Source organism: Entelurus aequoreus, linkage group LG25 (genome assembly GCF_033978785.1).
Source record: "Entelurus aequoreus isolate RoL-2023_Sb linkage group LG25, RoL_Eaeq_v1.1, whole genome shotgun sequence".
NCBI lineage: Eukaryota > Metazoa > Chordata > Actinopteri > Syngnathiformes > Syngnathidae > Entelurus > Entelurus aequoreus.
Genome location: NC_084755.1, coordinates 32,723,962 through 32,739,660, shown reverse-complemented (window position 1 = coordinate 32,739,660; position 15,699 = coordinate 32,723,962).

Genomic DNA, 15,699 nt, shown 5'->3' with positions numbered 1-15,699 from the left:
AGAGTGCTGACAGGAACTAAAAACAGGAAACCAAGACAAACGCAGAGGAAAACTAAAACTTGACCAAACTGTCAGGGAAAACCCTGACAGGAGTCACCCAAACAATTTTGTGGAATAGCCTTAATTTCTAAGAACAAGAATAGACTGTCGAGTTTCAGATGAAAGTTCTCTTTTTCTGGCCATTTTGAGTGTTTAATTGACCCCACAAATGTGATGCTCCAAAAACTCAATCTGCTCAAAGAAAGGTCAGTTTGTAGCTTCTGTAACGAGCTAAACTGTTTTCAGATGTGTGAACATGATTGCACAAGGGTTTTCTAATCATCAATTAGCCTTCTGAGCCAATGAGCAAACACATTGTACCATTAGAACACTGGAGTGATAGTTGCTGGAAATGGGCCTCTATACACCTATGTAGATATTGCACCAAAAACCAGACATTTGCAGCTAGAATAGTCATTTACCACATTAGCAATGTATAGAGTGTATTTCTTTAAAGTTAAGACTAGTTTAAAGTTATCTTCATTGAAAAGTACAGTGCTTTTCCTTCAAAAATAAGGACATTTCAATGTGACACCAAACTTTTGAACGGTAGTGTATATATATATATATATATATATATATATATATATATATATATATATATATATATATATATATATATATATATATATATATATATATATATATATACATATATATATACCGGTATATATATATATATATATATATATGTATATGTATATAGGTATGACCTCGATTTGGTCATTTAATAAGTAGCTCGCCACGACACCACTCTGGATTTAACTAAGCTCCTGGGAGTGACCTATTATTTCACAAATGTTTGTAAAAGCGGCTGCATGCCTCGGTGTTTGATTTTAACACATGTGGCCGTGGAAGTGATCGCAACACCTGAAGTCAAGTGTTTGGATGGTTCAGCAAATCCTATGCAAAATGCACTTTGATCAGTGATGGAGGTTCAAACCAGGTGAAGAGATTTTTGTTTGCATTATGTGCAAATGTAGAGATTCTACATGAGAAAATGCAAAAAAAAAAAAGTTTTTAAAGATTGTAATCACACATTAAATAAACAGGTTCTTAAACATTTGGACCTCGTGGCCAAAATTTTCCACTACAGAGGGTCAGACCCATTCAAATATTAACACTGAATTAGTCATTATAGGCTTGATTGTAATCAAATTCAATAATTTAGTTAAAGCTACTTACAGTTTACCACCTTGTCAAACGATATGAAACCATGTGTTAATCCCAAAGACTATTATTTATTTAACACATCAACCTCAGGCTAGTTAGAACAATAAGTACTTACACTGCAAAAACTGAAATCTAAGTAAGATTAAATAACTCAAATAAGGGTGATATTTGCTTATTTTCTGTCTGATAAGATAATTTTTCTCACTAAGCAGATTTTATGTTAGTGTTTTACTTGTTTTAAGGGTTTTGGTCCTAAATGATCTCAGTAAGATATTACAGCTTGTTGCGGAGATTTTATGACCTATATTGAGTAAAACATGCTTGAAACTAGAATATCAACTGAGCGGCTAGGAGACCCCGAGAGTAACAAGCGGTTGCCTTGTTGCCTTTCCATGAAGAACAATAAATTAGTTTGCTGGTTTCAAGAAATGTAAAGCCGAGCGCATATCATTATGTCAAGATAATGGCACTAGCATTTACTTCATTTAAGAATGTTTTTCAACATATTGAGCAAAAAGGTCTCTTTTTTTTTCTACCAAGAAAAGTGCACTTGTTATTAGTGAGAATATACTTATTTTAAGGTATTTTTGGGTTCATTGTGGTTAGCTAATTTTACTTGTTTTGGAAAGTCTTGACAAGCCAAATGTTCTTGTTCTATTGGCAGATAATTTTGATTAGTTCAAGTAAAATACCCCTAATTTCTGTATTTTTTTCCCTTGTTTTTGAACACTGACTTTTTGCAGTTTACCAATTATACTGCATAATAAGAAGGGATTTATAAAGCAATTGATGAAAAATGTATTGACATACAATTATGTAGAATTAATAATGAATATGTTTACACTGTCAATACAATTCAAGTGCAAATGAAAAAACAGCTTCACCACTTTAGTTATAATTTTTGCGCTTAAGAAATGTCTTTATGACTTTTGCTCCAGACGTCTTCTGTTTGTTTGATATTGTCATTACGGCCACAAGTAGAAGAAAAGTGTATTATACCTGAGGACGGCTCACAGCTGAGAAACAGATATTTTTTTTAAGCTGGTTTAATGAATACATATTAATATTTATTTAGGAATTATTTGTACTCTGTCTCACCTTCCTACCCTGGCTGCACGTCTCTGAATTTGATAAATGTCAGCGAAAGAATGTTTTAAGATTGGACCACGTGTTTTGATACGAACCGAAAAGGGCACGGAGGCACAAATCTGGTTCTGTTGCATTAAAGTGACATCAAGCTTGTGTGGGTTCCAAATATGCTGCAGGAATCTAACAGGACTTGCTCTTCTCGGCATTCACAACCGCCACAAGTAATTGGCAGCAAAGTATGCTTTCAGATGAGGCAGTTGCATCTGGAGTGTTTAGCGCTGCCCTGGTTTGTCGCTACGACAACACAGGCGTGACAAACTATAATTTAAAAATTACGACACTCTTTTTTTATTTGCAACAAGTCTTTCGATGGAACTAACAATGGAAAGGCGTGTCTCTGTGCACGCAGAGCAGGTTACCAGCAAGCAAACATCCAACCGAATATTCCTTTTAGAAAATGGATGGATGGATATTCCTTTGCTTTCTGACACATTTTCTCACACATTGTTGCAAACTTGTTGTCCGTTACCACACCAGAGTTTACCCGCCCATTTGCATGTATAGATCTCCAAAACCCGACTTTTACAGTCAATACATAATTTCAATTTCAAGACAAGGATCGGCCCTGGCGGAGGTCTTAGCGCCATTATTAAGTACTCTTGTGTTGCGTTTAGACCAGTGGTTCTTAACCTTGTTGGAGGTACCGAACCCCACCAGTTTCATATGCGCATTCACCGAACCCTTCTTTAGTGAAATATATATATATATATATATATATTTTCAAATTCAAGACAAAGTTATATGTTTTTTTACCGGTGCACAACATGAACCGTGCATGAACATCACCTTGTTCAAAGAACAAAACCAACACAGTGCATGAACTCACAACAAATGACACACCTGCAAACCAGTGTGACTTCAGCTGTTGCCGTATCCGTAATAAGCCGATAGGGAGAAGTTTTTATTTACACAATGAGTCGGGTGTGTCTCGACCTCCGCCGAACCTCTGAGGCCGACTCACCGAACCCCTAGGGTTCGATCGAACCCAGGTTAAGAACCACTGGTTTAGAACCACTGGTTTAGACCCTCAAATTGAAAATATTCTTTGACAGGAAAAATTCCAAAAGCAATTTATAGAATAATGAATACCATGGCTCAATATATTATGGGTCTTCACCTCGTCATGGATAAAACTACATTGCTCCTGATTATTGCTCACACGTTGTGGTTGGTTTAAATAAACCGTACAAGTATAAGACTCTCAATGTTGCAGCAATTACATATCATATAATTATCATTAAGACTATTAGTGACTACTAGTAACAGATGACTTCAAAAGTGAGCTATGATTGAATAATTATTATCTATAATGAATAGGTTAGTAACCATATCAGATTCTCATGGTACGACAAAAATATGGTGACGATTTGTCACGGTAATAAGGTGGTATCGTCCCGGGAAAAAAAACAGATGACTTGGTAAAAAGGTGTGCAAAATGAAGAGGCGGGAATGTTTAGAATAAACCCACGTTGTCATGTCTGTGTGATCATGTTTTTGTTTTGGCCATGTGTTGTTTGTTTTTTGGACTCTTTAGTTCCTGCTTTTCAATCCCTTGTCTTGTTTCCATGGTTACCCATTAGTTTCACCTGTTCCACGTTTGGACTCATTGTGCACTCTTGTTTGTCACCATAGCAACCCATTAGTTTTCACCTGTCCTCACGACTCACGCACCTGTCTTTAATCATGTCTTCACTATTTAACCCTGTAGTTGCCAGGCAGTCAGCCTGGCGACATCACACTCCTGACACTCTGTTTCATGTCCATCGTTCATGCTGCTCCTTTCGTCCGCAAGTAAGTTATTGTTTATTAAGGCCATAGTTAGCAAGTTTTGTTTTCTGTCCATAGTTTACGCCAAAGTGGTAGTTTTGTTTTTCATAGCCAAGTTCTCTACCTCCGTTGTGAGCGCCTTTTGTTTATTGTTCCTTTTGAGTGTTAAAATTAAATATGTCTTCAACTTCACGCCATGTCCGCTCCAACTTTTATTGCATCTCGGAAAAACAAACCCGCCATGGTCCACATCATGACACACGTAGGGCCTGATTTACTCAACAAGTGCTAAACAGTATGTGCAAACTATAATATTAGTGGGCGTGTTGCATGTGATCTACTAAGACTGCGTGTACAATTGAGAAAAAAGGCGCAGACCGCCCAATTTAAAATGAAGTCTTTGCGCGTAGTTCCGGTTGTCACCATGGAGACAATCATTTGCCTCTATATTAATGACTTCATACGCTCCGGCAGTCCAACCATAGTTGCCAACCCTCCCGAATTTTCTGGGAGACTCCCGAATTTCAGTGCCTCTCCCAAAAATCTCCCGGGACAACCATTCTCCCGAATTTCTCCCGATTTCCAGCCGGACAACTATGTTGGGGGCGTGCCTTAAAGGCCTACTGAAAGCCACTACTACCGACCACGCAGTCTGATAGTTTATATATCAATGATGAAATCTTAACATTGCAACACATGCCAATATGGCCGGGTTAACTTATAAAGTGCAATTTTAAATTTCCCGCTAAACTTCCGGTTGAAAACGTCTATGTATGATGACGTATGCGCGTGATGTCAATCGTTGAAACGGAAGTATTCGGACACATTGTATTATATACAAAAAGCTCGGTTTTCATCGCAAAATTCCACAGTATTCTGGACATCTGTGTTGGTGAATCTTTTGCAATTTGTTTAATGAACAATGGAGACTGCAAAGAAGAAAGCTGTAGGTGGGATCGGTGTATTAGCGGCCGGCTGCAGCAACACAACCAGGAGGACTTTGAGATGGATAGCAGACGCGCTATCCGACGCTAGCCGCCGACCGCATCGATGATCGGGTGAAGTCCTTCGTCGCGCCGTCGATCGCTGGAACGCAGGTGAGCACGGGTGTTGATGAGCAGATGAGGGCTGGCGTAGGTGGAGCGCTAATGTTTTTATCATAGCTCTGACGAGGTCTCGTAGCTAAGTTAGCTTCAATGGCGTCGTTAGCAACAATATTGCTAGGCTTCGACAGGCGGCACAGCATTAACCGTGTAGTTACAGGTCCAGTGTTTGGTTCGGTGTCTCCTGATAGTAGTAGTATTGTTGATCTTCTGTCTATCCTTCCAGTCAGGGGCTTATTTCTTTTGTTTCTATCTGCATTTAAGCACGATGCTATCACGTTAGCTCCGTAGCTAAAGTGCTTCACCGATGTATTGTCGTGGAGATAAAAGTCACTGTGAATGTCCATTTTGCGTTCTTGACTCTCATTTTCAAAAGGATATAGTATCCGAGGTGGTTTAAAATACAAATCCGTGATCCACAATAGAAAAAGGAGAAAGTGTGGAATCCAATGAGCCCTTGTGCCTAAGTTACGGTCAGAGCGAAAAAAGATACGTCCTGCACTGCACTCTAGTCCTTCACTCTCACGTTCCTCATCCACAAATCTTTCATCCTCGCTCAAATTAATGGGGTAATTGTCACTTTCTCGGTCCGAATCGCTCTCGCTGCTGGTGTAAACAATGGGGAAATGTGAGGAGCCCTTCAACCTGCGACGTCACGCTACTTCCGGTACAGGCAAGGCTTTTTTTTATCAGCGACCAAAAGTTGCGAACTTTATCGTCGATATTCTCTACTAAATCCTTTCAACATAAATATGGCAATATCGCGAAATGATCAAGTATGACACATAGAATGGATCTGCTATCCCCTTTTAAATAAAAAAAATTCATTTCAATAGGCCTTTAAAGGCACTGCCTTTAGCGTCGTCTCTCACCTTTAAAGTAGACTATTATATATGTCTCCGTTATCCATAGGTTTATCTATAACCCATAAAGTAGGCAGGCACGGAGCTATTTCTCAGCGTGTGTTTATTCCAGCCGGCACGTTAATACACTGACACACAACATCCGGATTCCCACCATGCATTGCTTCAAAACTACGGCAAGTAGTAATGTCCAAAATTTCCTGCCGGACAAACAATATTGGGGGCGTGCCTTAAAGGCACTGCCTTTAGCGTCCTCTCACCTGAAAAGGAGACTATTATATATGTCTCCGTTATCCATAGGTTTATCTATAACCCATAACACGGTGGCCGAATGGATATAGTCACTCATGAACGGTCAGAGAAGCACATGGCGTCGGCAACGCAGTATTATGGGCCACCTTGCAAGCAACATCCCGTTCTCATTTGCGGATGTTTTCAACAAATCCGTGAAGGATATGTTCCCCGATTCAGAGATCGCTCGCCAGTACTCAAATGGCAGAACAAAGGCTACTCAAATAGTGAAAGGTAAGTGTTGTTTATTTTTTAAGTAATTAGCAAGTACAGTACAGTTAGTATTTCATTACTGTGTACTATATATATATATATATATATATATATATATATATATATATATATATATATATATATATATATATATATAAAAGAAATACTTTAATTTCAGTGAATTCTAGCTATAAATATACTCCTCCCCCTTAACCCCTTAACCCGCCCCCACCCCCTCCACCATCAATCAAACCAACTCTTTTCCAACTCCTTCCCGGCTGTTGCCTTTAACAGAGCGACAGGTGATTAGATAAACGCGCCCAGGTGGGCCATCTACGCACCTGTCGCTGATCTCGAAGCCGGTCCTGGCACACCCCGCAGGCCACGGCCCCCCCCCGCCCCCCCCCCCACAGATGCCTTTGTTCTTTTGCTCTCTACTTTTGCATTTTATCAATAGACTTTTGCCGTTTCCACTTGGCCGATGTCTATCGTTAACCCCTTAGCTAGTATCATCAAACTACTCTCATTATGTCTCTGTTTGATAAACATTTCAATATAATAATGAAAATGTGCAATAGGTAATGAAAATATTAGTTTTATGTGCCTTTACCCACACTGTCCATGTAGGGAAATGGGCTCCAGTTCATCACACCTATATCATGTCTGGTGATGGCACGGAGGAGTTCCAAGTACTAAGTTAGTTAGTTTGTAGTAAGTTAGTTATTTACTGATTTCTCAAAAATTATTGGTATTATGGGAAATGACAGCAAGATTTATTGTCAGAAGCACCAAAATACATACCGTAGATAACTTTTTAAGTAAAAATTCAGTCATTTGAGGCTGAGGGTCCTTTAACCCTTGTATGGTGTTTGGGTCTGTGGGACCCGTTTTCATTTTTTATTAAAAGAAAAATTATACAATTAATTAATTTTTCAAACAGAGACTCACTGACTTCGGCTCATTTTCTGTGAAGAACATATATCAGAATACATATTTAATGACCACACACTATACACCTCTCCTATACATTTCTATTACATATAAGATGTCCGGGGCTAACAGAAGTGTGGAAATTGATGTTCTGTGTACCACACACACACACACACACACACACACACACACACACACACACACACACACACACACACACACACACACACACACACACACACACACACACACACACACACACACACACACACACACACACACACACACACACAGCAGGCCTAGACAGGAGGAGGACAGAGTATAGGTACACAGAACATCAGAGGGTCAAATGTGCGAGAAAATGAGAGCAGACAGTGTTGACAAACAATGTTACAACCTTGTGTGGGAACCACAGGTGCAGAAACACAAAAGAAGAATCCCTGTGGGATGCAGAAACTGGCAGAGAAATTTTCCATGCAACGTTCGTATTGTTGTTACTCAGCCAGCGTTTGGGGGTCTGATGGACCCGTTGCATTTTGTGGCTTTTAATGCCTTACAATCAAACACTTTTATGTTAAAATACTGAACAGATGTGTATTTTAACATAAAAGTGTTTGACTGTGAGGCATTAAAAGCCACAAAATGCAACGGGTCCATCAGACCCACAAACGCTGGCTGAGTAGCAACAATATGAACATTACACAAGGGTTAAAAGGGAACTTTGCCTATCGTTCACAATCATTTCGAGAGACAAGAAGACAGCAGGTTGTTTTTTATATAAACATTGGCTTGTTGTAGGTGGCTAGCAATGCAGCTAATAGGAGCAATCAATTCTACCTCTAAATAGACTTAGACTTAGACAAACTTTAATGATCCACAAGGGAAATTGTTCAACACAGTAGCTCAGTTACAATGATGGAAAGGACAATGCAGGTATAAATAGACTAAAATAGCGATAAAAAGATCTAACATACATACAAATACTGCAGCTGGAATACGAATCACTTTTAAAATGCATTCAAAAACCGCCAACAATACTTCATTTACGTTTCGTAGCCTGTATAATAACCAAACTGTAGTACCGTAGTAACACATGGGCGCGCTACGGTTTTAGCTGTAAAGGCTAGCTACGGCAAGAGATGAGCTAGCTTCTGCAACAACATGAATCACGTTTGAGTTTGTAATGCACAACACTGCGATAAGACACTAATCTGTGCTGACTGAAAAACATGAACAATCATATTACAGTATCTGTAAAGTATTAGCCCACATTTCATGTTTTGTTTGTACAAAGCTATCCAGACTGTAGTTGTACTAACACGCATGACGTGTATTATGATCAATATTAAAGTGACTCACTCGATGGACAGTTGTCTGTCTGGTTCAGATGGCCAGGGACGTTAACTGTTGATTTTGGGTAAGCAATCCATTTATGTCGAAATAGCTTGGCTCCAAATTCCATATTTATAGAGTCAAAATAATTTTATCTGCCTCTCCCGGCTTTTCCAACATCGTACTCTTTCTTCGTGCTCGCTTCTATAAGCAGCAGTATATTCAGCTTCAAAAAGATAATGTTGCGAATCCTCATTTGTCCAAAAATAGTCGTCTTTGTTGTCCGTTACCAAGTCTGCCATGATTAGTACGCACACTCGTGTTTGATTCCGGAAGTCGGACACACGGTTGTTGCCGGAAGTCCGACATGTGCTTCTCTGGAAACAGAAATCAATGTGCAGAAGAAATTAGTCCCGGAAATGATTAAAATTAGAGATGTCCGATAATGGCTTTTTTGCCGATATCCGATATTGTCCAACTCTTAATTACCGATTCCGATATCAACCGATACCGATATATTCAGTCGTGGAATTAACACATTATTATGCCTAATTTTGTTGTGATGCCCCGCTGGATGCATTAAACAATGTAACAAGGTTTTCCAAAATAAATCAACTCAAGTTATGGAAAAAAATGCCAACATGGCACTGCCATATTTATTATTGAAGTCACAAAGTGCATTATTTTTTTTTAACATGCCTCAAAAACAGCAGCTTGGAATTTGGGACATGCTCACCCTGAGAAAGACTATGAGGAGGTTGAGGTGGGCGGGGTTGGGGGGGGGCGGGGTTGAAGTGTGTGTGTGGGGGGGGGAGGGGTAGCGGGGGTGTATATTGTAGCGTCCCGGAAGAGTTAGTGCTGCAAGGGGTTCTGGGTATTTGTTCTGTTGTGTTTATGTTGTGTTACGGTGTGGATGTTCTCCCGAAATGTGTTTGTCATTCTTGTTTGGTGTGGGTTCACAGTGTGGCGCATATTTGCAACAGTGTTAAAGTTGTTTATACGCTACCCTCAGTGTGACCTGTATGGCTGTTGACCAAGTATGCTTGCATTCACTTGTGTGTGTGAAAAGCCGTAGATATTATGTGACTGGGCCGGCACGCAAATGCAGTACCTTTAAGGTTTATTGGCGCTCTGTACCTCTCTCTACGTCCGTGTACACAGCGGCGTTTCAAAAAGTCATAAATTGTACTTTTTGAAACCAATACCGATAATTTTCGATATTACATTTTAAAGTCATCAATTTTACTTTTTAAAACCGATACAGATAATTTCCGATATTACATTTTAAAGCTTTTATCGGCCGATAATATCGGCAGTCCGTTATTATCGGACATCCCTAATTAAAATGATAAAAATACGGTAGATATTGTACATATTAAATATTGTTATGAACGTGGCTGTTACTACTTTATATATAGACTTGCAGTGTGTATATAAAACGTTTTGGAAGTTGCTCTAGAGGTGACTCTCATTAGCCGCATCTATCGAGCGTATTTTGTCATCTTTAAAATGGTAAAAAAAAAAAAAAAAGGACATAATAATAATAGTCCCTTATAATGATTGTGAACAATAGGCAAAATTCCCCCCAAAAAGTGCAGTTCACCTTTAAGGGTTGAAAAAAGCTTGACAAACTCTCATGGCGTCTCATTTTATGAGAATAAAGTTTCTCGAACGCGATTTCTCAACATCAACACAGTACAAAAGTCCAAAAGTGTCTTTGTTTTTTTTGTTTCCGCTTTACCCACTGTCGCACGCAGAGCCGAGGAATGTCTTGTCTTTATCCTCAAACCAATTAGCTAAATCTAGTCCTTGGAAACAGGCTTGCCAGCCACACCCTGCGGGCACCCACACCAGCTCAGAGCAGTTCCCATGTTCACACAAAACCTGAGCATTACCACATCAAAAATGTAAAAAAAAGATTATAAGCATGACTCCTGCAATAGAAACATTTCCTCATTAACTTGAAACACATCCAGGACAAACACACACACACACACACACCTAGAAAGATGAAAGATAACACACCTATGAGTCAACCCTGCTTATAAAATAAATCAGTGAGAAAATTAACCTTAAAACCAGATGCAATAATTGCATTCATGCAGGAAAAACAAGAATATGCATTCCTGTAAAGCAACCTATAATAATACTGTACGTGCATTGTTACATATTAAGATGTCAACCCTAAGTTAGAATTTAAATGTCATGCACAGCCAGAATGGAATTAGTACTTCAACTTCCTTCTAACTTTTGTATTTCCTGAATTAAAAAGCGGGGTAGTAAAGGTAAGCCTCTCAGTTATAATTTGTGTGTTATTATGATTATAATCCTCCACCGATGATAACCCTACATGAATCAGCTAATCTCCATTTACACTATGAAATAAAGGGAAACTTAACATCGTTATAATCATATTTAAGTGAATAATGAGGTTGCATGATTTATAAAAGTCGCATTCTGGCTACTTTATATTAAATTTGTCGGCATTTTTGTGTATTAAAGAAAACAGCTTTTCAGGATAAGACAACAAATAATTTAGGGGGGTTTTAAAAACTTTTTGTGGAGCTTTTCGTCGCCCTAAAGCTTGATGAGACAAAGGCTACACATTAATGTCAGCCACCATTTAAATCAATTAAAATATTATTTAAACAGCATGATGGTAATTCTAATGGTTTCATCTGTTTCAACAAATTACATAGAGCAGAGGTGTCAAAGTTGTTTTCACTGAGGGCCACATCGCAGTTATGTTTGGCCCCAGAGGGCCGCTTTTAACAGTGAACACTATTATTACACAATATTTCTATGCACTTTATTAGTAGATTTTTCAACAATTACAATGTATAAAAAATATGGTAAGTTGCATTAATTTCACCTCAAACTGTAGTGCATATTACTGTAAATGGAAAAACAGTACTGCTGTTTTTATGGTGAAAAAAGGCAACTCAGTTGCCAGAATGTTACTGGGACATTTTTTTTACTGTAAATAAAAAAATACTGCAATTTTACAGTAAAATTTTGGCACCTGAGCGGCCAGGTTTTTTTTTTTATTTTTTATTTTTTACCGCAAATCAACTGTAGAAGAATCGGTGTGTTACTATAAATGCCAAAACTGCACCACAGTTTATTACAGTTAAAAGAAGTACTGTTTTTTTCATTTAGAGAAAAATGCTGTAAAAACCACAGTATATTTCACAACTTTACTATGACATCTATTGCAACTTTTACATTGCACAATTTGATGGATGACTTGCTTTGAAATCATTATTATTAGTGTTTATTTGTATTTAAAAAAACGGTTTGAATGTTCGATAATATATTTTTGCATAATTACACAATATTTAAATTAGTATAATCTGCGATTACCTGGAGTACATACAACTTTTTTCTCCCAAAACAGAAAAAAGAAGACATTTACTAAGAAAAGTGAAAGTATTTTATTGATACATATTATTTCCAGGCTTTCGAGGGCCAAATAAAATGAAGTGGCGGGCCACATCTGGCCCCCGGGCCTTGAGTTTGACACGGAGGATAATACTTGCACAATTCAATACACAGCTTATTTTAAGCATATCTCTTCTTCATGACTCAGCAATGTATGCTATTTTCATGGTTATTGTTGCGTCTGACCAGTCTACCTCTCTGGGAATTTAAATCACCGGCCAATCCCAAGTTCTTTCGATGACATATATGCTGAGTAAGAAGGACCATCAAGACAGAATAGGAATATTATCAAGTTTTACTAAAGCTTTAGGAGACCAGTCCACACCAATGCGGTCAAGACAGAACGAGAGTTTGATTGATTGATTGACACTTTTATTAGTAGATTGCACAGGTCAGTACATATTCCGTACAATTGACCACTAAATGGCAACACCCGAATAAGTTTTTCAACTTGTTTAAGTCGGGGTCCACGTAATCAATTCATGGGTACTGAAACACGATAGACTTGTATGCAGATTTAAAAGGGTTCATATTAGGATTTAATTTCTACATTTAAAACACTTCCTTGTGGTCTACATAACATGTAATGGTGGTTGCTTAGATTATGTTTTATAGACCACCTTCAAGCCGCTTTCTGACCGTCTCTTCAGAATTTGTGGCTGGTGTTATTCACGTGCCAGCACTTCAGCCATCTTTGTTGTAGTTTTTAGCACTTCCATAGCGAATCTACTGACAGATATAAGTTCGAACTATACGCTACTTTATATTAGAAATGGCAACAGAGCCATTCGGCCCCACAACTAAATGATACAGAAAGAGAAGAAGCTTATCGATTACAGATCGGACTCGCGCAAAGCGCTCTAGGTGAATTTATTCCATCTATGAAGATATCCGCTGAAGTTACAGGGCAGAAAATGTCACAGGACAGAGAAAATTCCAAACGGCTTGTTTAGAGGAAGTATGAAAGAAGGCAAGATTGTTTCATAAATACCTCAGCAATGCCTCCATGGTTTGATTTCAACCTTTTCGGGACTTATGCAGATCCCAAGTACACAACAGCAGGTACCAATAGTTTAGAAAAGTTTTTTTTTGCATAATAGGACCCCTTTCAGGTAAAAGTACAGCTTGTCTGTATTGTGATTGATGGGTCCAGGGTGTATAGTACAGTAGATTGGTCTGTTTGCATTTAAAATATTTATTTAAACTAGCTTTTATCATAAAATATAATAATTTAAATTCCTCAGGAATGTTATATATATATATTTTTTTTTAATAAATTTGTGTTACTCCTTATGACAACTACCGTATTTTTCAGGCTATAAGTCGCAGGTTTTTTCATAGTTTGGCCGGGGGTGCGACGTGTACTCAGGAGCGACTTATGTGAGAAATTATTAACACATTAGCGTAAAATATAAAATAATATTATTTAGCTCATTCACGTAAGAGACTAGACGTATAAGATTTCATGGGATTCAGCGATTAGGAGTGACAGATTGTTTGGTAAACGTATAGCATGTTCTATATGTTATAGTTATTTGAATGACTCTTACCATAATATGTTACGTTAACATACCAGGCACGTTCTCAGTTGGTTATTTATGCCTCATATAACGTACACTTATTCAGCCTGTTGTTCACTATTCTTTATTTATTTTAAATTGCCTTTCAAATGTCTATTCTTGGTGTTGTTTTTTTTTAAATACATTTCCCCAAAAAATGCGACTTATACTCCAGTGCGACTTATATATGTTTTTTTCCTTCTTCATTATGCATTTTCGGCCGGTGCGATTTATACTCCGGAGCGACTTATACTCCGAAAAATACGGTATACTTTATTCTCTTTGTCAATCTAGTTGAGGTCAAGCAGCCTCCTGGAACAGGTTGTGTGCAAAGTGTTTAGGATTTGTGTTTCAATGATTCATGCAAGACTAATAAGGCTCCCTACTTGCAGGTTTATGAAATCATAACACAGGGATTTGTGGTATACATGACACAACCCACATATTTGATGCCATGTACATCAAAGAGCATAGCAAAATTGAAAGCACTCAAGAACAATAACAAGATCTGATAGCTCAGTTACAACTCATTTGTATTCCTATTTTGTGTTATGTGTTTTATTTTGCACGATTGCACCAAGAAAAATTCCTAGTTTGTGAACCCGTTCTCAAACAATGGCAATAAAAAACTATTCTGATTCTGATTCTGAAGTGCACAGCTGGAAACATACTGTACGGCATATTAGTTTGCAATAATACAAATATTTATTGACCTGCCAACCACTTGTAAGTAGAGATGTCCGATAATATCGGCCGTCCGATCACAACAAAATTAGGCATAATAATGTGTTAATTCCACGACTGTATATATCGGTATCGGTTGATATCGGAACCTGTAATTAAGAGTTGGACAATATCGGAATATCGGATATCGGCAAAAAAGCCATTATCGGACATATCTACTTGTAAGTAGGGCTGCAACAACTAATCGATTAAATCGATTATAAAAATAGTTGCCGATTAATTTAGTCATTGATTCGTTGGATCTATGTTATGTGCATGCGCAGAGGCTTTTAAAAAAAAACACAAAAAAAAAACCTTTTTTTTTTTTTTTAAAATAAATCTTTATTTATAAACTGCAACATTTACAAACAGCTGAGAGACAATAATCAAAATAAGTATGGTGCCAGTATGCTGTTTTTTTTAAATAAAATGCTGGAAAGGATAGAAATGTAGTTTGTCTCTTTTATCCGATTATCAATCGATTAATCGAAGTAATAATCGACAGATTAATCGATTATCAAATTAATCGTTAGTTGCAGCCCTACTTGTAAGCGTAGCAAATGTTACGCTGAACCCCGCAAGAACCAACCAAAAGATCCGGTGTCTTACTCGCTAGCATTAGCTTATAGCTAGAGATCGACAAAACGTCGTTTTTCCAACCATGGGGAAGGAAGGGCGTGTGAAGGACAAGAAGAAGAAGAAGAAAAAAAATGCACCACACTGAAGCAGAAAGAGTCAACAACGCCAGCCGAGGACGTTACTATAATACTCAAAACGGCGGACATTTATCCATAAAAATATGGAGAAGCTGCTGATGTGTGTTTGACGGGGAAGCAGCTCGAAGGAGATACCGTAGAAGTCCACATTCTTGTCACATTACTTCATAAAAATATTGTAGTTATTTGTCGTACATTCTATTGTATTGTTTTTATACGATATTTCTTACCTAAAAGTTAGATTTTCTTTTTAAATATGTGCTTTTTTGAGTGGGCAAGCACTGAATAAATTTATTTTCAAGTCATTTTAACAGATTTTTAGATGTATTCAAAAGGGACAGTACTTCAGAGTAGTCAGTGTACAGCTTGAATCGCAGTATAGAGAAATTAGTCGTCACAT